The 17,613-nt window shown below is 39.7% G+C and overlaps 1 long non-coding RNA gene across 9 annotated transcripts; it reads right to left on the bottom strand.

Annotated features, from left to right (window-relative positions):
• Positions 1 to 1,128: 1,128 nt before the first annotated feature.
• On the bottom strand, positions 1,129 to 16,965 carry LOC106866593. Of its 9 annotated transcripts, XR_002960270.1 has the most exons (8): positions 13,271 to 16,965; positions 12,409 to 12,571; positions 12,111 to 12,320; positions 10,579 to 10,655; positions 8,740 to 8,926; positions 3,971 to 4,070; positions 3,575 to 3,880; positions 1,129 to 1,268 (listed from the first exon to the last, which is right to left on the bottom strand). It is a non-coding gene; the product is annotated as an uncharacterized LOC106866593 (long non-coding RNA). The 9 variants fall into 9 exon arrangements; XR_002960269.1 differs by lacking the exon at positions 1,129 to 1,268 and having other exon boundaries at positions 3,404 to 3,880; XR_002960272.1 differs by lacking the exon at positions 1,129 to 1,268 and having other exon boundaries at positions 3,404 to 3,880; positions 8,861 to 8,926.
• Between the last annotated feature and the right edge of the window lie 648 nt (positions 16,966 to 17,613).

Genomic DNA, 17,613 nt, shown 5'->3' with positions numbered 1-17,613 from the left:
TAGATATTTGTTGAGGTTCAGATAAGACATGTGCTTGTGAGGCTGTTGGTGTATTCCAGTTTTTGCTATTGAGCCAGTAATGACAAGGACATCGATGAAGGTTGGTGCATCTCTCTGCTTGAAAGTGTCAAATTTAGCTAACTCTGTCCGGTGAATGCATTCTTCCATGCCAGGTCTGATCCAATCAGCTTGCCAATAAGATAGTGTTCATTTATGATATTTTATCTCATCTTTACCTGCATTGACACTAAGAAATTAAAACCACGCACGTTCTAAATGGCATTCCCTGAAGATCTGAAGATTTTGGAGATATCAGATCAGCCAAAAGTGATTTGCTGGGCAGAAATAAAAAAACATGTGTTAATACGATCTCACATGTAGTTGTTGGACCTCTCTCAAGCTCTGCAATATACTGCAGCTTCTGAACACGAGAACTCTGCGCATTTGGTTCAAAAAATTAGGTATATTAAAACATGAAAATAGTTACCCGTGGCTATTACAACTTGCTTATTGTAGCCAAGCATGCTGGAATATGAGTTCCTTGGTCTAGAGCCCTGATGCAGGTTTCAAGGGAGTGCATGTACCTTTAAGCATTGAAGCTAGAAAGACAGCAGGCTAGCTTTTGCTTTGATATCATTTTTTGGTGTAGTCTCATATTTGATTTTTTTAATATGCATAAAAGTTTGATTTCTCAGTATATTGCAGAGCATTTCCAAGATTTTACAGGAACCCGCTCATCACGAACAAGTTATATTCGAGCAAAAAGTCGAGGAAATTGCAGTTTCAAGCATGCAACAGGTCATGCCCTACGAAGTTAGATCCATATACCTAGATTGTTCATGTTGATTGTATTATTTGTTTTTCTCCCAGCTTGTCTCAAGGAATTGGAATGTGTACATGTACATAAGAGCGATGACTTTTTATGTGATAAATAGTGATTACACATTAATCCTTTCATCATTCTTCTTATTTGTCCGTTGCAACGCACGGGCACTTAACCAGTAAATTTAAATTATCACTAATCACTACTAGATGAGGATAATTCTGTATGAATTGGAGACACCGGGAAGAATGAAGTGCAAGTGTTGCAGAGTGATCTAAGCATCTCAAAAGTGTGTTGCGAATAACCACCAACATACATCCTTGAGGACTAGATTGCAACTGCCACTGGCTCGTTCTCAGCTCATGATTTGGTTTTCCTCGCGTTGCCTTTCCATCCCCAGCGGTCATTGACGTATGTCATGCGGAGGCACAATGCCAGAACCGAGCTAGGAAGCAAATATGTTAACGTATTAAATTGTGTCGAGCTGTGGTAGTGCTCCGATTCGTCAAGCATAAAAAGAAACAGAGGAGCTAGCTAGTGGTCTGGATAGAGAGTAGAATATTTTTTTTAAGGAACTAGCACCGTGGCCATCGCAAATGCGAGGGCATGGACTAAAAGTGTTTGTTAATACATAATCTTTTAGTCCACGTTTAGTGAGCATCCATGTAATTCGGGATTTATCTTCAATGTGAGATATAGAATAAAAACTATACCGCCACAAACAGGGCCTGGACACAAAAGGCTTATTAGGACGTTCACATGATTTGGAAATCATAGAAATAGGAAAAGTAGAAGACTGTAATGTCACATACATTTCAATCTTTAAGATTTTTCAATGAGGTCTCGCCTAATGCTTGGAATCCATATGAATTAACTCAGTTTGAACGCAATCCTTACGAATCTAGCATCTCTATTCTTATGAAACACATGAGAAAAAAAAAATCTTAAGTGTTGATGTACTATAAAAATCCTTTGAGAATCCTTCAAACCGAATGAGTTCAAACTGTTCTGAAAACATAGACTCCCTGTTTGTGCTACTATCTCGTTTCCAAACGATAAAACACTTATGCATTTGAATATTCAGTTTGACTAATAAAATAATATTGGTTATATGTCAGACCATTGATTCAAAAGAAGTATCCGATGGTATAATTTTTATGGTCAATAACTCATATATTATTTGTCTATTTGATGACTCGATCATAGTTAAATCAAGAGATATGATGATGCCTCGTAATTTGGAATGAAGGGACTACAATATAGTTATAAAAAACTAAATTGGTATATTAGTGCATTTGAGAAATCTATCCATATGATTTTGACACAGCCAATCAAACCTTTGCAAAACTATCGGTGGTCTAAGTTTTAAAACCTTGACAATATAATTATTTATCCTATTAGTTGTCAAAGTATGCCGATGTTTGACCAATATGTCCATAACATCATGTTTTTTGCCAAAATGTGTCACCATTCTCCCTTGTGCAAGCAGATTTGTAACTGATTAACCGCCAGCCACTGAGACTCCACCTCAATGTAGTCACCTGATCTCCCTCTTTTGCTTGGCACTAATTGTGTGTTATATGAGTACTATTTTGTAATGGATGAGTACTCTTTTTATGACGGGTGATTTGGTTAAGCTAACCGTGAACTTAACTCTACTGTGATAGTTTAAGTGTTACAAACTGATAAAAAGGAACTTTCTGGTATGACTTTTTATCCACAAATCTAAATACCACCGTAGAAGTAAAAGCACTCCCAAATTTAAGGAAAAACTATAAAGATAGCCCCAACCGTACTCCATGTGATACATCCACTCTGCAACAAATGTAAATTATTTTATCCATATCATCGCGAGACTTTGCTTGTTGTTCTTTCTCATGGACATGGTGAATAGAAATGCAATTATTTAAAACTGTTCTTGACAATGTTCATTTCGCAATATATGAGACGAAAAATTTCTTCAACTATCACGGAACTTTGATTATCAATTAGACAAAATAATTAATCACAAGTGACAAACAAAAGCTTTTGCTTATGTGAGATGATTCTAACATGTCTGGTGGCTGCATAAATCTTGCCTTCACCAGCTGGAAGATAATTAACCATGCGGACAAATTTGTGTATTAGCAAATTGGTCTCAACGTTACACATAGCCATATTACTAAGGAAAACCTTCCATCTGCTCCTATAAACATATCCCATATATGTTGGGCACCGTGTTTTTGTTTGCTCCAGGACTAGTAGATAACAAATGTGAGTCTGATGTACTTTCGGTTTTGCTTTCATGTTCAACAGATTCCAGACTCCATCAATAGATAAGACCCAGGATATGTGTTATTGATTTCTTGCTAAATTTTAGCCATAATTTATACGTGGAATTGTGAATAATTTTGATGAAACAAATTAATTAACATGGCGTGCCTTGAAAGTGCTCCGTATTGTGCTTTTGATGTATAATTGACACATGCTCAATTTATATATGTCCATGATTAGTCATGGATCGATGGATTCACAGCTGCACAAATTTCTTGCTACTCCACACTTTCTAATCGATCAAATTTGTCAAGGGTTTGTTGTGAAGATAATAATATTTGATAGCTGGATTTTTCATGTAGTGGATCACATACAGTAGGTATATTTATTTTGACAGGCCAATCTTTGACATAGTAATTTCTGACCCAAAACACTGATATAGAACATGCAATAGCTCTTCTAAAATAAATTGTTATTCCTAGAAAAGAATCAACTTACAATTTAGTAGATGCAATCGACTTTTTTTCACCACGTACGTTTTTCTCTTGGTCTGAAATCTTCCCCGCTCTTCCGTGCAGACGCGTATGATTCATCTGATTGATCCATGCATGCCGTTAAGAGGAAATTGATTCATCGATCAGAGAAAAAACACAGGTGGTTGATCTGGTCGTCGTCCAAGCTCTGGTCCGCAGTGCGTGTGCAGATGCATCTGCATGTCCAACAGAAATCCAGTCGTGGGGAGCAAAGCCACAGATTTGATGGGCGGCGGACTGGTTATTATGCAGCGATCGAAGAGCCCAAGATCTGGTTAAATATGTAGTGTCATCAACATAATCATGCATATATTGTGCCATTATTGATATATGAAGAACATCACACGCATAACATATATACCTCAACATAATAAAACTGAAGTGTGAGCTCCTCAAAGATAGGACATTATTGGAGAATGGAAATTAGTGCGTACATGTAAGTCCACAACCGCACACCAATCCTAGATGAAATTAATAGTAACTGATCAATCCTAAATTCTCAAATTACACGACGTTCAGAAGTCTGAAAAGTACAAACCACATGTTAAGAACGATTTATTATTATAATCCCTAAACTTAATAAAGTATGTGTTTATGCATCTCTAGGAATGGATGGTGATACAAACAACAAACAAAATTAACCCGTGAATAGCAAACAATGATAGGAGTGGAAACAATAGTAAATATGCTACTCCCTACGACCCATATTACTTGTTGAAATATTACATATACCTAAACGCTTTTTAAACATAGATACATCCATATTTGGGCAAATTTTAGACAAGTAACATGGGTTGTAGGGAGCATTGGACAAGCCATTGGGAAGCACACTTTGATAATCGCCAACAGGACAACCAACACAGCTTTCGTCCGTACAATATCCATGGTCTGAACTGTTGATGTCTAGCCGGACGTAAGCTGTTTCTAGCAATGGCATGTTTTCAAGAAACTCGTCAAATAGAAGTGTAATAGGACATATCATGGTGCAAGAACCAAAACCCGAATCTCATCATCTACGTGGCATAGAAATGCTCAAACACTGTAGCGATTTGTATAACATGTCCTACGTCACAAATGCCACATTCTTCCAAATTTAGATCTTTTAGTACAGGAAAATCGGACGTATATATCCACAAAGAAATCAACAAAATGAATATCTAAGATCCTCAAATGTTGGGACATTAGAGGCATGTCTACTTTTATTCTGTCACCAATACCGTTGTAGACTTTGATTTCAAGCAACTAAATCAACATTTCCATGTATGGATATGCGTGACAGGCGGCATCTGGATAAGGACTGATTTGGCAGTGCACAAGAGGTGACAGTTCGCGATGGAAAATCAGATGGTTGAGGAACTTCTTTTATTTTTCAAGGCTCTTCAACCATGTCCTGGGTCTGGTGTAAGAGAGAAGGCTGGGCGTGGACCTCCATAGGTGGCACCACCGGCGGGACAATACATATAGTTCCACACAACACCATTTGGGGGCAACAAGGAGAGCAACTTCTGCTTCAGCTCATTGGGAAGGGTGCTAATGCGGTCCTCGCCACTCTACTAAGCTCCTCTCTTGTTGTTACACCCTTATGCATTCGGTCGAATAGGGAGGATCTCCATGCAAGAGAGGAGAAACATGAGAAGAACAAGCGGAAAAAAAGGAGGAGAGGCCCCATTGATTCTAAGAATATCCAGAACCACAAAGTGAACACAATAACAGCTCTGGTAGCTAGAAGCTATCTGGCCTTTAAGGGGGGCCATTTCATTCGCAGGATTCTTGAAACGTAGGAAAAGAAAGAATGCAGGATCAAGGTGTCATGTCAATGCTTCAAAATTCAAATGATGTTTGGCTGTGCATAAGAAAAACGTTGGATTCTTTCCAAGAGGTCGGAACGGATGGAACTTTTCCTGCAGATGAACCAAACGATGGTTTGCAATCTTATAAATCAAACGATGCACTTATGAAAAATTCAAAGGACTAGAATCGAACAAAAATCCTTTGGATCATAGAGGCCCGGAACGGGTTTCCAATTTGTTTTCACTCATCAATTTTTTCTGAAAATATAATTGAGTGCCAGACCTTGAGGGGTAACAATGTCAGCCGCGATGGGACGCCAAGCAAAAAAGTCTCGGGTGGAGGGATCTGAGGCGGATCCACGGAGGATGCGTGCATGGTGGTGGTGGCAAATGTGACTCCGGCCCAAGTCGCGGCGACCTGCAACATGCAGATCCCGAATGATGGGAGAGAGGAGAGCATACCAAGGAAGATAACCTCTCGGATGTTAGGTCCAAGAGGGGGTGTTTAGATTGAAGGTCTTCGTCCCGAAGGCACCTTTAGATGCAAGGTTATACTTGGGGAAGATGTGGAAGATTGGTTGAGGGTAAAAGAAATTGGAGGATTGTTGGATCTAGATGCAAAGGTGAACAAACTTGATTGGAATGAAAAGACATGTGCATAATAGGTTGTTCCTAAGTTTTCAGATGCTACCAAAATTGGAAACCTCTCTCTTGTTTATCAAACTTAAGGTACGAAATTGATTGGAAAGAAAAAACAGTCACGTGCGTTATAGGTACGTTGTGCGGAGAGTGTCCTCATTATTATTATAGATTGTACTTTGTACTAGTTTCTCATTTTGGTAGCATAGATAAACAAAGAAATAACCTATAATGCGCAAGACAGTTTTTCCTTTCCAACCAGTTTTATTGACCTGCCATCTAGATCCAACAACCCTCTTTCTTTTACCATCAGCCAATCTTCCCCAAAAATAACCTGGCATCTGCCACAGGCTTCCGCACGAAGACCGTCAATCTAGACACCCCCTCCCTAGACCTTAGTGAACTCCCCTACCAAGCACTCCCGACCCTAACCGCCGAATTTCCGAGAGGTTTTCTTCCTTCATTGGAGGGTCTCCTCTCTCGCCTTTGCTGGGATTTGCATGTCACCGATTGCCGCTACTTTGGCCAGACTCGGCTTTGCCTCCATCACCCGTGCACTTTGTCTGAGATCCGGCTGAGATCACTCCACCTAAGGCATCTGTCATTGGCATCCTGTCACGGCTGCCACGGTGTTACCCCTTCTGCATGCTATTATGTTTTAAGAAAAAAAATGTTAAGTGGAATGAAATCGGAAACCATTTAGGGCCTCTTTGATCCAAAGGATTTATGGACGATTCTAATCCTCCAAGTTTTCTCCTACATGCATCCTTTGATTCATAAGATTGCAAAACATATAATTTTTCCTTAGGGTTCATCTGCACAAGATTTCATATGAAAAATTCCATCCATTCGAACCACTTCAGAATTATGTTTTTCTTATGTGCAATAAAACACAATTTGAATTTTGTAGTATTCAAGATGACATATATGACTCGTTGATCCTAATTGTTTTTCCTGTTCCTGGGTTTTAAGAATCATGTGAGTCAAAAGTCTATCAAGGTCAGTGAGATTTTATTAGCCCATATATTGAGACTTTTTCAGGCAGTCAGTTGAGCCACCAACTTAGTCTTTCATCTGCCCCGCAGGCTGTTGGAGTTGTTGACTTCCTTCACTCCGTGGTCTGAAAATTCTGGTCCCAACAGGATGTACTCTCCATTTTTTCACTGGGTCTTCTCATGTTTCTCATGTCAGGAGAATATCTTCAACTTGCCGGTATTGATTTCTGCACCATGTCTTACTTCACATTTTAAATGATCACATAGATGATGAGATCCGTGTTTGGACCCAAGAAGAATGCGTCATTTGGAAGCAGGAGATGTCATCCATATCAATACTTTGGCTGAGCATTTCTACCTGTCACCTAGATTATGAGATCCGCTTTTTGATTTCTACACCATGTATTACTTTACTTCTTGAAGATTTCATGGCAAGACTCCCTTGCTTGAAAACATGCCATTGCTAGAAACAACTTATGTTAGGTTGTAAACTAAACTGTCGACGTCCTGTTCAGCCTCACGTAAGATGTTTCTATACATGACATGTTTTCAAGCAAAGGAAACCTGCCTTGAAAAATGGTCAAGAAGAAGTGAAGTAAGACATGGTGCTATCCTCTACTACACTGGACCGAGAACATGGTTCAAGAGTTTAGAGAAATACAACAAGTTCGTCAACAAGCTGATCTTCCTTCGCGAGCTCTCACCTCTTGTGAACTACGAAATCACTCCATATCCAAATGAGGCCCATGATGCATACCCACACATGGACATATGGATTCAATACTTTGTAATGAGACATGTTCAGTTGCTTGAAATCATTTATTACAATGGTATTGGTGACAAAATAAAATTCGATATGCCTCTCTTGTCCCAACATTTGAGGATCTTTCTACAGTTTGTTGATTTCTCTGTGGATATCTCCGACTTGCCGGTATTGGTGGATCCATTTGGACGCAGGAGATGTCATCCATATCGCTACATCTCTGAGCATTTTTACATGTCATGTAGATGACGATATCCGCGTTTTGATTTCTGCATCATATATTACTTTACTTCTGCTTGACAATTTTCATGGAAGGACTCCGTTGCTTGAAAAAATGCCATTACTAGAAACAACTTACATAAGGCTATGAACCAAACTGTCGACGTCCAGCCTAACGTAAGATGTTTCTAGCAATGCACATTTTCAAGCAAAGAAAGCCTGCTTTGAAAATGGCTAAGAAGTGAAGTAAGACATGGTGCAAAAATCAAAATGCGGATCTCATCATCTACGTAACATGTAGAAATGCTCATACGCTGCAGTGATATAGATGACATCTCCTGCATCCAAATGCCGCATTCTTTCATATTTAGATCCTCCAATACTGGCAAGTTGGAGAAATCCATAGAGAAATTCACAAAGTAAGATTATTTTAATATCCTCAAATGTTTGGCAGCAAAGGCATGTCAATGTTTATTCGGTCAACGCTAGCATTGTAACAATTGATTTCAAGCACCTGAACCTGGCACATTACGTATAGTGAATCCACACGTCCATGTATGGGTATGACTCACGAGACACATCTGGATACGGATTGAATTCGCAGTCGATAAGAGGTGAGAGTTCACAAAAAAAGATCAGGTTATTGACGCACTTGTTGTATTTCTCTAGGCTCTTGAACCATGTCCCCGGTCCGACGTATCTAAGGAGGAGGCTGGGCGTGAACCTCTAGAGGTAGCGCCACTGGTGGGAGAGCATGAATGTCCTCATGGCCTCATCTGCCGGCAACAAGGAGAGCACTTGATGCAAGAGTTCGTCAGGACAAAGCACGCAGATGCAGTCCTTACCACTCCACGGGGCTCCTGTTTTGTTCTTACACCCCTTAGCCATCATGTCGAACATGCATGGAGTATCTACATGAAGGAGAGGAGAGTCATGAGATGACCAAGCAAAGAAAGGAGAGGAAAACTCGTAGAGTCTTAAGAAAATTCAGAGTTTCCGACAAACAATGAAGTCAACAACTTCGCCTACCGGAAGCTGTGGGCAGACAAAAGACTACTCCAATTGCACAACTGACTAGTGTGAAAAAGAGTTGATATATGGCCTCATCAAATGTGATGGCCTTCTTAGGGCCTTTTTGATTCTTGGGAACAAGAAAATGCAGGACAAAGCTAGTGTCATGCTATCTTGAATACTGCAAGATCCAAATGATGTTTGTGTAAAGCAATGATCTTGATTCTTGTATTTGCATGTTTAGTTTTCGTTTATGCATGTAGTTAGGCGTCCGGCGAGCGACGTGCGATGCGTACGAGTCCGGCGAAGTTTTAGCTAGATGAGCGTGAAGGTGAGATGCCGAGAGGTGTTGTGCGATGCAACACGAAGGCGACATGCCGTCGTACCGTGCGATGCGGCCGGTCACGTGAAGCTGCTGAACAAGCCCGGCCATCTCGAGTGCTAGCTGCATGTGTGGGCTGGACGTGTTGATCCTAGAGTGATTCTAGGAGAAAGAAGAGGTCATGGTTAGTTAGTTTGTTAGTGCGTCATTGGTGCATGCCTGAGTGGCATAAAACTAGGAAGTTAGTTGGTCAGGCTAGGTGTGTGCGTGTGGTCTATTTAAAGCATTGTAACCGGTTTGTTTAAGAGTTAACGAGAAAAAGATGAGATGAAATGTTGTGCTGCGTGAGGCAGCCTGACGCCAAACTCACTCTTGTGTCTCCTTGTGTTCTTGAGTGTGTGTTCCAACAGTTTGATTGTGTATAGGAAAAACATAAGATTCTTTCCAAGACGTTGGAGTGGATGAAAAATTTCCTATGTAATCAAATGGAAATAAATCCTAAGGAATTTTCTATGGTTTGCAATCCTTTGTCCAAAGGATGCAGATAGGAAAAATCCAAAGGATTCTTTGGAAATCCTTTGAATCAAACAGGTCCTGAACAGGCTTTCAATTAGTTTTCATTTAACATTTTTTCCTTAAAACATAAAGGATTTCCCAACTTGGATGACAACACAGCAACTACGACTGGACACCAAGAAGGCGAACAACCTGAGCTAGGTGGTGGAGGAAAATGAGAGTTTCTCCAAGACGCAATGACCGGCGACATCAGATCCCAGCGGCAGAGGTGAGAGGGGATCACATCAGTTAAGGAAGAAAACCACTTTGGAGTTCGGTTAGGGTTGGGAGTGGTTGGGAGGGGAGTTCCTTTAACTAACATCTAGTTCATTCCCCTCCATGGCCCTTTATAGCATCAAAAGTATGGAACCTCTTTTTGATCCGGATACGGATTGGAGGGAAACATGAATTTGCAAACACTAATAAAAAGAAATTTTTGCTACGGATATGATAGTAACATGCATTTCAATTCTAATAAAATGAATCAAACCTATCATCCATCAAGGGTACCTGCTTATGCACTATGCAGTTCATACATGAAATCTTTTAGATCTACAATTAATGACGCCAAACAGTTAAGTTTAAGTAAATAATTGCAGCTTCAAACTAATATAACAAGAAGATAATGTGAATTGAATCCACAATTAGAAATCTATATATGCATTTGCAACAAACCTCTTTCATGCCCTTTACCAGATTTTTCAATGCTTCCACACCTTAAGCAATGATGACGCCCAACCCTTCGTTGTATGCTTCACGTTTGACAAGATAATTAGTATTCCAATCTGAAATTAGCAACTCAACCAAGCAAACAATTTCGGGGAAACATGCTACCACTATTAGTGTATGACACAGTCCATTTGATCCATGAGCTCAGAAATGCATTTTTTTCAAAAAGAATACCTATCAGGAACATGCAGAATAACCTTCCTGTTTAATTCGATGGTAGCTCGTATTTTATCCTAAAGTGATGTGATTATTAGCACATTGGGAGGCAGGCTCCATCAAAAGTATTATTTACATTTAGTACATGCACGATAAAGAAAATTAGTTTAATATCCTGGATGTAACAAAACCGTTTACACAAAAGAGTAGATGTAATTTTCCACAAAAAATGAAGAACTGAATAATCATTTTCTGTTCACTATCAAAGATGAGACACGACACCATTTGAGAATCATAGACATTCATAGGTGAAAACAGAAACATGAAGAATCCAGCTTCGCCTCTAGCTCCGCACCCCGAAAAATGCTTTCGTCGCCTTTTGCTATCTTAAAATGTAATTCTATTATCTACGAGTACATCAACCCTGACGTTTGTGTTTTCTGTCGGGTGTCCGGCGATGCCTCTGCCTCATACCGCCATCTTAAGAAGTTTTGTTATCAGTTTATTGCTTAACGTTCCTGTTTTTGACTAAGTGGAGTCAAGTGTACGCATACCAATCCCGAATGATCTTTTGTTTTTTAGGAAGCAATCCCGAATGATCTGAACTTCCTAAAAACTTCAGAAAGATTGCAAATAAACCACACCCTCTCAAAATATTAGCAGATGATGCCCAAATATATCACTCTTTCTGGAAGCCAAGCATCAAGTGTGTTTCAGGCTTTAGTCAGTAGGGGAGATGCTAGGATGGCTATCAAACCCTGTTGAGAAGAGCAAAATAATGAGGCACCATTATCTAGAAAGAAGTGCAGGACCATTATATCCTTCCTGGATTGATGAGAAGTGATACATTTTATTAATCTCTCACCAGGGTCTAAAGTTCAAATTACTAAAACAGAAAAAAAGCACGATAATTGGAGATTTCGAGTAAAAGAAATGGGAGAAAAAAACTGCGATTGAAGATGAGAACAGTTATAATTTTGACCAGTAATTAAAGAAAAAAGGGGAATCAAACCCACCAAATGGTTTTGCATGGATGACTACAGCTTTATAGGCACCGTGAGTCAATGACAATTTACGCCAGCTGTTATAGACTTGTAGTGTCACCAGCAACTACAGATTAACTAGAAGAACTCCATCATGTTGGAATCCAACTCTATTAAAGGGTAATGGACGTTCAATATGTATGGATTGGTAAAGGGTGTGTGTCATACACCCTAGTTGATGTTGACATCTGAGAATGTAGAAGTCAGAAGTTCTTTGTCTCAGAAAGAAAACAACTCAGAAATTGCATTGCACAAGACATGAAGCATGAAGTGACTAACAGTTAGCTTAAAATCTGACCACAATCCTATGGTCTTCTTGATGCTAGTTTTCTCAGCGAGTATGCCACATGTACTGAAGAACTTCAAAATTTTGCAAACCTTCCCATCGGCCTATTGACATTCAATGTTGACTACCACAAGGTGTGTGCATGCAAATGGCTGTTCTCTTGGATCATAGTTTTCTTCAGCTACTATCATGGTTACGAGGTCCTATTGGACACAAAGTACTTCAGTGAAATCAATTGAACATACATTTAAAGATATACTAATACTAGCATTGTATATACAGAATACAAACCTCACTCTGATGAAGCTGAAGGGTGAGGATTTCAAAAATTGGTGAGTGTTGGAGGACTGAAGCCAGCGCATCTATATCAATAACCGCAACCCACTCATTGAATACAGGAGTCTTTAATTTGCCAAACACGGGCACGATATACCATATCCCTTGTGATGATATACTGGACAAAGTATGGGTGAGTCAGAAAATATTCAACCTCTAGTTTTCAGATTCGTACCGTCGGTGACGATCTTGAGACCGTCGAGAGTGAACCGTCATGGACCGACGGATTTCTTGTGGTGAATTAGCAGGCATGTTACATTCAGAAAAAATATGTGGAATGCATTAATTTTCTCTGATGTTAGTGTGGATTTAGTAATATAATCATATATAGAGAAGCATGCACTATAAATTTTGAAACCAAACTTGGTGTCTATTAATTTTGCTATTCAATGGATACTATGTATAAACTCATAGACATGCATATCTGCCCACATGTTAAGATATCGATAAATAATTAAACTTTCAATGTAAATACGAATTAAGTGTAGTCTAAAATAGAACCTATATGGAAAATGGCACTAATATATTTACATAGATCTTACCAAAATCTAATGTAAGCACAAACGTAAGAAACAATATGCTTCAATCCGATTCGTTAACTATAACTCAGAATTAATTCAACGAAAGTGCTGCCCTTGGCATACTGGACATTTATTTTTCAAAGCATTATTATATAATAGACAAAGCATAACTACCTTGTTCGGCAGAGACATTTTTTGGATTAAACTTTCCAGAATGCATGTAAACTATGGGACTTCATATGTTCATGATCTCCAAATTTAACAGTTGTCTAACAGAGATCGAGGACATGGTTTACCTTCGTGAAGAGACACTTCTTTTAATCTCCAAATAAGACTCTGCACACGTAATATCAATTCAGTGATTAACTGATTTGGCAAGGCACCAAAGTAACTGTCGTCAGTGTTGCAGATTTTGTGGTGCAAGACGTGAAAAGAGCACTAAAATGTAAATAGTATCCAATAATAATATCTGATTATTGTACGTCATGTCATAACTATCACAGGTATGCAAGAATATTCACCACAATGGGAACATGATCATGTCGTCTGTGTTCGAATTCTGAACTGATAAGCAAGAAAGTACAATAAGAGCGCTGCCACAAAGCACCAAAAATATCATTCTTGTGAGTATGCCTAATGGTGCAACCCAGCTAATCAAAAGTATTGATTTCATGTCTTCTGGAGTAAAACAAAAACATTTAATAGTACAAAATCCACCATAACTCTACAACGGAAGAAAAAGTAGATGGTTCAAATAAATTAAAAACAATATAAAAAATGCAACGCCATCATCTGTCCATCAAAGTATTATAATCTAATATCATGGGCTTTCAATCAGAATCAAGATCAACAAGGAGTTTACACTTTACACAGCTAAGATTTTTTTTCGAGGAAAAGACGGTCGATTCGAGAGAATGAGAATGTACAGACAAGCAATTCCCGAGGGGACAAAGCAACACGGCTAAGATTTCAAAGTTCATGTCGAACTAATCTTTTTCTAAGGCGTTTAATTCGGTCTAGTTGAATCAGAAACGTGGATAAATGTATTTTAATATACTCAAGCAACAAGAAGATATTGTTCCCTAAGAATTATTAATTGCTGAACTTTAATTAAGTGCAAATTCAGTGAAAGTCTAGCCAGGTCACAAACAAGAAGAATTCGTCTAACTATAACTCAGTGTTAATTCAACGGAAGTCTTGTCCTTGGCGCACCGGACATATATTTTTCCAAGCATTATTCTATAATAGACAGAGCATAACTACCTTGTTCAGCAGAGACATTTTTTGCACTTGAACTTTCCACCGTGTAAACTATTTATTTTTTTAAAACGGAAGCAAAGGCTTTGCCTCATCTCATTAAATAAGGAGTTCAAACAAGGTTGAAAAGGAAAAGGAAAAGAAAAGGACAATAACAAAGGCCTACTATCCCGGCATAATACTCCTCAGAAGCTTATCACCCACGAGCGCCCAATAGCGAGCTTCATTCTTCAGCTTGCTGAAGATAATAGGTGGTGTAGTCGAGGTCTTATGGATGTAAACTATGGAACTTTGTATCTTCGTGATCTCCATATTTAACTTGAGATTTTTCACAAAGAGGGTCGCGGTTTTCCTTCCCGAAGATCAACTTCTTTTAATCTCCAATAAGACTCTTGCACAAGTAATATCAATACATTGGTTAACTGATTTGGCAAGGCACCAAAGCAACTGTCAGTCTTGCAGATTTCATGGTACAACACGTGAAAAGTGTATCTGGTTATTGTCCGTCATATGTCATAACTAATCACAGAAAATACAAGAATATTCACCGCAATTAGACGGTGATCATGCTTTTTGTGTTCAAATTAATGTCGAATTCTTACATGATGAGCAAGAAAGTACAATGAGAGTGCTCTCACAAAGCTCTGAAAGCATCATTCCCCTTGAGAATTCCAAATGGCGCAAGCACTATAACTCATATATTTGTCAAAGCATAATTCAGTTAGAGAAGAATTACAGAAAGGTATTATCAAACACTATAACTGATGGCAAGCCAAAAAAATATTGAAAGATTGCAACAGAAGAATCAGGAAAGTGTTCCCAAAATAGGTGAAGTTATACACATGTTCATTCTTGCACAATCTGCATGGTGCCTTTCACCAGTAGATAGAGGTGGAACGAAGACAAGATGTTTTATTACTTGTTTACTCTTTTTACATGTCATTCCACAATGGAAATGTTCAGACCGAAAAACATAAATCAACACCCAGTTACATTTTCTCTCCGGCAGATTTAATGACCAGAAAACTCATGTTAATTCATGAACAATTGAGCGTTTATAGAATTTCCCACCCGTCTTTATTGAAAGTACCAGAAGAAGACCTTCAACTCCATATTATGTTATGCAAAAATCAACCTAACAAAATGAAGAGAAGTCTGCACATGACATGCACAAATAACCATGTAAAGACCTATGTAGGCATTTTTACCTGTGTAAGGAAACATTGTTTAGTACCTTCACCAAGATTGTGAGAGGTTTATCTAACTGAAGTAAACCATTGCATAATCATCATCAAATGCACACGTGCTATTTCTATCTTATTTGTTTTTCACTCCCTGCCGCTTGTAGAATGGAGAATGACATGCTCACTCAAGCTGCTAATGTACCGCACCACAAAAAGAATAGGAAAGCCATTAAACCAGCGGAAAGCTGATCTGAAAGAAGAAAACTTGACATCTTTGTCGACCAGCTAATCCATGATCCTCCTTTTGAGGATGCCAAAAATAGAAGCATAAAAGGAGTATCACCGGCCAGTTGAAAAATTCAATTGGATTTTCAGGGGAATTTTGGAATAAAAAAGAAATAAACAATTGAATTTGAAAAAAAAAACTTCTTCCTATTTTGGATTATTTCTTTAGGATTTAACCCTCTTTTTTGAGTGAAAGGTGGAATTTCCCGCTATTCCTTCTTATTTTAACTGATTGTATTCCATATGGAATAAGAGGAGAAGATAAGCATTCCACTATCCCCTGAAGGGCCCTTATAAAAAAGAAAGCTCTTCCTTGAATTTACTTTATTTTTATTCCTTTTTCGAAAACGAGTCGCTTCAATTATCCTTTGAAGTTCTATCTTCTGTCTTTCCCTATTTCATCTCGTAAAGTTCCACGCTCGCAATTTAGTCAAGAAAGTTAGACCTAATCCAACAAACAAGACAATGATTAATCACAAATCTTGATTCTTCAAATAATGTTTCCTTTCTTTCATAACAGATTATCCACTATTCGATTTTCTATTTGTTAGATATTATGCTAACCAATTAAATTATTTAAAAGGAAAGATTGGATTCAAAGATATCACCGGCCAGCTATAGTCCTGTCTTTTGCCTACAAAATTATCAATTTCTTGTATTTCAAGTAATCCACAAAGGATAAGAAAACAGGTAACTTAGCATCAACTCACCGATGAAGAACACTGAACGGGATTAAATAGAACAGAGTTCACCTATTTCGAGTTCATACTACTATGCAAGCAAGGAAAAAAACCAATCAAAGACCAACAGTATGAGAAAATGGGGCCGACAAAATGATCATTCCATGGTAAGGTAATAAAATTCCAAAACGAAGAGGAATAAGAGAGGTGGAAAGTTTGAACCTGAGTGTCGAGGACTCGATGGAAACAATCCCTTCTAACCAAGAGCAGATCCTGACACCAAAACCTGACCAAAGAAGAGTAAGCATAATACAGGTGTAATCTTTTACCTCAAAACTAAACCCTTTCTGGCGGAGCGCTGGGCAACGGTGTCGCGGCGCGGCGGTAGATGGATCGAGGCGGAGCGCGGCGGCGGCGGACGGCTCGTGGTGTTTTTAACTGGGGATCAGGGGTTGAGGTATCCAGCCGATTCCAGCGGCGGACTTCGACGGTGCAGACGGCTCGGGCCGCACGCAACACGGCGGCGGCAGACGGGCTTGTGTCGAGGCGGCGGCGGACGGGCTTGTGTCGCGGCGGCGGACGGGGTTTATGCCATCGTTCGGAGGACGATCTCGGTCTGGCTTTTATGGTGGTGGTGATGAAGCGGAGCCCGAGGCCGAGCCCAGCTCGGGATTTCGGGCCCAACCCGTTTAGAGCATCTCCAGCCCAGGTCTATAAAGACCCAAAACGGGCTTGGGACGCTGGCGCAAAAAAACCCGACACACTGCTTCCCCAATTCCTCTCTAAAAAAAACGTCGGCTTCTCCAATTGAAGTTTTGTGTCGACACGGCCCAATAAAATAGCCGGCGCTCCCTGACCGAACCCAACCCATGGGAAGCGAGCGGGGCGCCGGCTTCACGCATTATTTCGATGGGTACGCCCTGTTAGTGTCCATTAATCATATTCACCGGATTCCCGTCGGCTTCCAAGACGATTAATGGCGGTCACCGGGTCAAACCACCGCCCTGTCCGGTCGGATGCCACGCGGTGCGCCCTCGCGCATTCTCAACGCCCGTTTCTCGCCATGTTCACACCGCCCGCCTATAAAAGCAGCACCAACCAAGCGGTGCTCGCCATTCTTGCCCTCGCCAGTCTTCTCCTCTCACCCCTCTTCTCTCTCGCCCGCTCATTGACATCTATCCAAGATGATGGTGCCCCCGCGAGCGGTTGGGGCCGCCGCTGGCTCGCCTTGGA

Source organism: Brachypodium distachyon, chromosome 4 (genome assembly GCF_000005505.3).
Source record: "Brachypodium distachyon strain Bd21 chromosome 4, Brachypodium_distachyon_v3.0, whole genome shotgun sequence".
Lineage (NCBI taxonomy): Eukaryota > Viridiplantae > Streptophyta > Magnoliopsida > Poales > Poaceae > Brachypodium > Brachypodium distachyon.
This window is presented reverse-complemented; position numbering and strand designations above follow the sequence as displayed.